Source organism: Chenopodium album, chromosome 19, assembly GCF_948465745.1.
Source record: "Chenopodium album chromosome 19, dcCheAlbu1.1, whole genome shotgun sequence".
NCBI classification, from domain to species: domain Eukaryota; kingdom Viridiplantae; phylum Streptophyta; class Magnoliopsida; order Caryophyllales; family Amaranthaceae; genus Chenopodium; species Chenopodium album.
Genome location: NC_137852.1, coordinates 21,928,127 through 21,934,861, shown reverse-complemented (window position 1 = coordinate 21,934,861; position 6,735 = coordinate 21,928,127). Strand labels below are relative to the sequence as shown.

Genomic DNA, 6,735 nt, shown 5'->3' with positions numbered 1-6,735 from the left:
TGGGAGAGAATACACCTTTGAGTCGTCTTGGGGCTCCCGAAGCCTTTAGAGCCCAAAGTGGGATCCTAACTCCTACCACTCAAGCCAACAATTTCGAAATCAAGCCCAATTCGATTGCTTTGATAGAGAGGAAACAATTCTCGGGTGGAAAATTTGAGAGCCCTCATGAGCATTTAAAAGAATTTGAGAAATATTGTGACACAATCAAAGCCAACGGGGTGACTCAAGAGTACATCCGTCTCAAGATGTTTCCATTTTCTTTAATTGGGAGAGGTCTAGAATGGCTAGAGAAGGAGGTGCCCCCTAACTCTCTCACAACTTGGGACCAAGTGACAACGGCTTTCTTGAGGAAATTTTATAACCATAGGAAGACCGCAGAGGCTCGATCGTTGATCCAAGGCTTTCGCCAAAAGAGTGGTGAGACTCTAAGTGCGGCATGGGACCGGTACAAGGAGCTTCAACGTCAATGCCCACATCATGGGATACCCAAGTATCAACTCATCCACACTTTCTATGGAGGTCTCTCACCTCAAGGGAGAACAAGCCTAGATGCCGCCGCCGGCGGTCCAATCATGAACAAGGGAGAGGATGAAGTGGAATGCATCATAGAGGAGGCCGCAAAGCACTATGATGATTGGTACGAAGGAGAAAGGGAGGCCACTTCTAGCAAAGGTGTCTATGCATTAGAGCAAGCCAACGTAATCAACAACCTTTCTTCCCAAATCTCCAAGATGGCCAAGCAAATGGATGAAATGATGAAAGAAAGGTCCAATCCTCATGGTAATACCTCCCCTTCAACCAAGGGAGGCAATGGTATGGCCACTTCTTCCCCCTCTTCTTATAATAAAATGCCTCAAGGATGCATGTTTTGCTCAAAATGTGAAACCTATGATCATGATACCTCCCATTGTGTGTATGCTTGCGAAGTTCAACCCCCTCCCTATGAATATGATGATAATGTAGAAGATGTCAATGCTATGAATTTTGTTCCTAGAATGGAAAATGTAGGGAACTTGAGGCCAAACCCCAATCAAATGGGGAATTGGAATCAAGGTGGAAACCGTGGTTGGAACCAAAGTGGTGGTGGTTATGATAACCAATACCATGGTGGGGGAGGCCCTTCCAATTTCAATGGAAGAGGCTACTCTAACCAAAGAGGGTATGGCTACCAAAACCAACAACCCAACTCCCGATACCAAGACCATCAAAATCAAAATTTTGGTGATCAAGGTAACATGGGAAATAATCGACAAAGCAATGTTCCCAACCAAGGAACCGGAGGCAATAGGGGCCAAAATGTTTCTAACTATGCCCAAACCAATAGGCCTCCGGGTTTCCATCAATCCCAACTTCCTCCACCTCAACAACCTCTTCAAATTGAGGCCCCTCCTAATGATCCCGTGATGGCTAAGCTAGATGCCATCATGAAGATGCATGAGGAGGAAAAGAAGAGGAATGAGGAGGAAAAGAAGAGGAATGAGGAGGATAAAAAGCGAACCAATGCTCATATGAAAATGCTTGAAACCCAAATTGCCCAACTTGCTTCCAATTCTTCTTCTTCTTCTTCCTCTATCCCTAGTCAAGGAGTCAACCCAAAACCTTTGTATGCCGTGACAACAAGGAGTGGAAAGGTAGTAGGGAGTGACCCCTTAGTTGAGGAAGAACCTCGAAATGAAGTAGAGTTGGAGAGGGGGAGTGAGAGAACCAAGGAACCTTCTAATGTTGAGAGGGAGAGGGATGTTGAGGTGCAAAAGGAAAAAGAGACCACCCCCTTGCCCCTAAATCTCCAACCTAGAGAGGAGAGGCTACCTTTTCCCCAAAGATTTGTGAGAGCTAAGCTTGATGCTCAATTTGGGAAGTTTTTGGATGTGATCAAGAACTTGCATGTTTCCCTCCCTTTTATAGATGCTATGAAACAAATGCCCCATTACTCTAAGTTTTTGAAAGATCTTTTGAGTGGGAGAAGGGAGTGTGAAACGGTGAGCTTGACCGCCAATTGTAGTGCAATCCTTTCCAACAAACTTCCCACTAAGTTGAAGGATCCGGGTAGTTTCTCCATTCCTTGTTCTATCAATGGGATTGAGTTTGACAAAGCTTTATGTGATTTAGGAGCGAGTGTGAGCCTCATGCCCTACTCCGTCTACCAAAAGCTCAATGTAGGAACCCTTTCCCCCACCAACACCACTCTCCAACTAGTGGATCGGTCTATTAAATTTCCCATGGGGAAAGTGGAGGACATCCCCCTTAGGGTAGGGAAGTTTACATTCCCCGTGGATTTCTACGTGCTAGAAATGGATGAGGATGAAAGGATTCCTATTATCTTGGGTAGGCCGTTCTTAGCCACCTCTAGGGCCATTATTGATGTGAAGGAAGGCAAAATATCTTTGAAAATTGACAATGACTCAATTGAGTTTGATTTAAATAGTGTCATGCAACAACCTTCCTCAAGTAGTGAATGCTTTAGAGTAGATGTTCTAGATTCCATGCTTAGTGAATTCTCTCGTTCCCATTTGTATGCTTCTAACGATCCCCTAGAGAATGTATTGTTGAATGATTCTAAGCTAGGTGTTCGCAAGGACGACATTCAATTCTATGAGGATTTGCTAGAGGAAAGCAAGAGCAAGTGCATGGATGAGAGCATGGAGGAGGAGGCTTTTCACACCCATGACCTCTTTCAAGTTGAGGAAAGAGAAGAGAACACCAATGGTAAGGGAGTACCGAAGGTAGACTTGAAACCTCTACCTTTGGGCTTGAGGTATGTATTTCTTGGTTCTAATGAGTCTTTCCCCGTGATTGTTAATTCCAACCTAACGGAGGAGCAAACCTCCCTCTTGATCAATGTCTTGAAAAAACACAAGAAAGCTTTAGGCTATACCATTGATGACATCAAAGGTATAAGTCCTTTATGCATGCACAAAATTGATCTAGAGGGAGATGCCAAACCCGTTAGGCAAAGGCAAAGGAAGCTTAACCCTTCCATGCAAGAGGTTGTGCGGAAGGAAGTGGCTAAGCTTCTTGATGCGGGAATTATATACCCAATTGCTCATAGTGATTGGGTATCTCCCGTGCAAGTTGTGCCTAAGAAAGGGGGAATGACGGTGGTGAAAAATGATCATGATCAACTAGTCCCCACTAGGCTTGTAACCGGTTGGCGCATGTGCATTGACTATCGCCAACTCAACACAAGTACATGCAAAGATCATTTTCCATTACCGTTCATTGATCAAATGTTGGAGAGGCTTACAAAGCATTCCTTCTATTGTTTTCTTGATGGCTATTCGGGATTCTTCCAAATCCCGATTGACCCCAAGGATCAAGAGAAGACGACTTTCACTTGCCCCTACGGTACTTATGCGTATCGTAGGATGCCTTTTGGGCTTTGTAATGCTCCCGCAACATTCCAACGTTGTATGATGTCCATTTTTAGTGATATGATTGAGGATGAGATAGAGGTCTTTATGGATGACTTCTCCGTTGGAGGGGCCACCTATGAAGATTGTCTATCTAATTTATCTCGTTGCTTAGAAAGATGTGAGAGGGCTAACCTCGTGCTAAATTGGGAAAAGTGCCATTTTATGGTAGAAAGTGGGATTGTTCTTGGGCACAAAATTTCCCATGCCGGCATTGAGGTTGATAGAGCCAAGGTAGAGGTCATTGAGAAACTTCCTCCCCCCACCAACGTGAGGGAAGTGAGGTCTTTCCTTGGCCATGCCGGGTTCTATCGGCGTTTTATAAAAGACTTTTCTTTGATTGCAAAACCTCTCACATCCTTATTGCAACAAGATAAAGAGTTTATATTTGATGATGCTTGTCATGAGTCTTTTTGTAGGTTGAAAGAGGCCCTTTGCACCGCCCCTATTGTCCAAGGCCCGAATTGGTCTCTTCCATTTGAGCTCATGTGCGATGCAAGCGACGAGGCTATTGGTTCGGTTCTTGGGCAACGAAAGGATGGGAAGCTCCATGTCATACATTATTTGTCCAAAACTCTCAACGACGCTCAACGAAACTACACAACCACCGAGAAGGAATTCTTAGCGGTTATTCACTCATTTGAGAAGTTTAGAACCTACCTCATTGGTTCTAGGACAATTGTGTACACCGACCATTCGGCTCTCAAATATTTGATAGGGAAGAAGGAAGCTAAACCAAGGTTGTTGAGATGGGTTTTAGTTCTCCAAGACTTTGATTATGAAATGAGAGATAAAAAGGGAGCCGAAAATGTGGTGGCGGATCACCTTTCAAGGTTGGGCGGTGCAAGGTTCAAGGATGATGGTTTGCCAATAGAGGATGCTTTAAGGGATGATGTGCTATACGTTCTTGAGGTGAAGTCGGCTCCATGGTATGCGGATATTGTGAATTACTTGGCTTGTGGTGCCATACCTCCGGATTTCACTTCACAACAACGTCGAAAACTCAAGCACGAGGCAAAGAGATATATTTGGGATGAACCGATTTTGTTGAAGAGAGGGGTTGATGGGTTATTGAGGAGATGCGTTCCCGATGATGAGTTTCAAAGTGTTCTCCACATGTGCCACTCCTCTCCTTGTGGTGGGCATATGAGTGCTCAGAAAACCGCCTCGAAAGTTCTCCAATCAATGCTCTTTTGGCCTTCCTTATTCAAGGACTCTTGGATATTTGTCAAGACCTGCGATAGATGTCAAAGGGTGGGGAATATTTCGAGAAGGGATGAAATGCCACAAAACCCCATCCTTGAGCTTGAAGTTTTCGATGTGTGGGCGATAGATTTCATGGGGCCTTTTATCTCCTCAAATGGGAACAAATATATTTTGGTTGCCGTTGACTACGTGTCCAAATGGGCGGAGGCCGTAGCTTCTCCAACAAATGACTCAAAAGTGGTGGTCAACCTCTTCAAGAAAGTGATTTTCCCAAGATTCGGTGTTCCAAGGGCAATTATTAGTGATGGGGGGTCACATTTCAAACACCACACCTTCGTGCGACTACTTGAGAAATATGGGGTATCTCACAAGCGGGGGCTTGCTTATCACCCCCAAACAAGTGGTCAAGCGGAGGTCACAAATAGAGAGCTCAAAATGATTTTGGAGAAGACAGTTGCCAGAACGAGGAAGGATTGGTCCTCTAAGCTCATCGATTCTCTATGGGCTTATAGGACCGCTTTCAAGACGCCAATTGGGACCACCCCCTACAAGCTTGTATATGGGAAGAATTGCCATTTGCCCGTGGAGATGGAGCACCGTGCTCATTGGGCGATCAAGCAAATCAACCTTGATCTCCACAGTGCGGGGGAGCAAAGGCTTTTAGAGTTACATGAGCTAGAGGAATTGAGGTTGAGTGCTTATGAGAATGCAAGCATGTATAAGGCAAGATCAAAAGCGTGGCACGACGCTCAAATCATCAAGAAAGATTTTGTAAAAGGGCAAAAGGTGCTCCTCTTCAATTCAAGGTTGAAACTCTTCCCGGGCAAGCTCCGATCAAGATGGAGTGGGCCATACATTATTACGGAGGTGTTTCCATATGGTGCTTATGAAATTTTCCAAGATGGGCACTCCCCCTTCAAAGTCAACGGCCACCGCCTCAAGCCTTATTTTGAAGGATTCCCAAGTGATGAACCAATTTCAGTTACTCTAATTGATGTGCATCGTCAATTCCACCCTCCTTAATCATCTCGAAGAACGTCGAGCTAACGACGCTAACCAAAAGCGCTTCCGGGAGGCAACCCGAGTTTCTAAACCTCTTCTACTTTCTTCTTTTCTTGTTAGTTTTTCATTTTACAACTTTGGATTATTGGGATTTATGAGTTTTGATTATAATTGAGTCTTTGATAAACGGTGCATCTAGCATGATACATGACTATTTTTGCAGGCCGTTTGGTGTTATGTTTGGAGCTAGGTTGAGGTTTGGAGACTTAAAAGTGAGCGAGGAGCCATGCACAAGAGGATTTGATGAAGACCCTGTGCGCGGGCGCGCAGGCCTGGGAGAACCCGCGCACAGGGAAGTTCAAATTCCAGAAAGTTTTGCGCGACATCTGTGCGACATCTGTGCGGGCGAGCATACAAAGTCTGCGCGGGCGCGCAGGCCTGGGAGAACCCGCGCAGATTAACAGGCAAAAGTTCAGCTTCTGGCAGAAAGTTTTGCGCGACGTGTGTGCGACATCTGTGCGGACGCGCAGTTCACTTGCGCGGGCGCGCAATATACCTGCGCGGGCGCGCAGACCTGGGTTTATCGGGGCTTAAGTCTCCTTTTTCCCCGATTCTTTCATCATTTTCCCAAATACAAACACGATTCTCACTCTCTCTCCTCAAGAACTCAAACCCTAACCTCCCAAATCCCCTCGGAATCTCAACAAATCCCTTACATTCCCTCAATTTCCTCACAAATTCATCACTTTCCCCTCTCAAAATCACCCATTTTTCACCAAATTCGTGGTTGCTCTTCGGTGGTCAAGGTGGTGGTGCGTGAGGGCTCTTGAAGGTCTTCAAGCTCTTCAATTGTGGTATAATCCTAATCCTTGAGTACCTTGTGGTTTTGATTCTTTAGATAAGATCATGTTTTAGGATTGTTAAGCAAAAATTGAGCTTGTATGGATTTTGTGTGATTTTGGGGTAGTTTTGCTTATAATTGCGGAATTTGTCATGAATTTCTTGGTGATTTGTGAGTATTGTTGATGAAATTGTCGTTTTTTTATGCAATTTGCCTAGCAAATTACTTGACTTGGATATTGAGAATTTTGTGAGTGATCACTAGCTTGATATTGAG

At 44.8% G+C, this 6,735-nt stretch overlaps 1 non-coding gene across 1 annotated transcript; it reads right to left on the bottom strand.

Moving 5' to 3' along the window:
* Window positions 1–378: 378 nt before the first annotated feature.
* Window positions 379–484, bottom strand: LOC145596295 (small nucleolar RNA R71). The gene has a single exon (XR_014103145.1). It is a non-coding gene; the product is annotated as a small nucleolar RNA R71 (small nucleolar RNA).
* Between the last annotated feature and the right edge of the window lie 6,251 nt (window positions 485–6,735).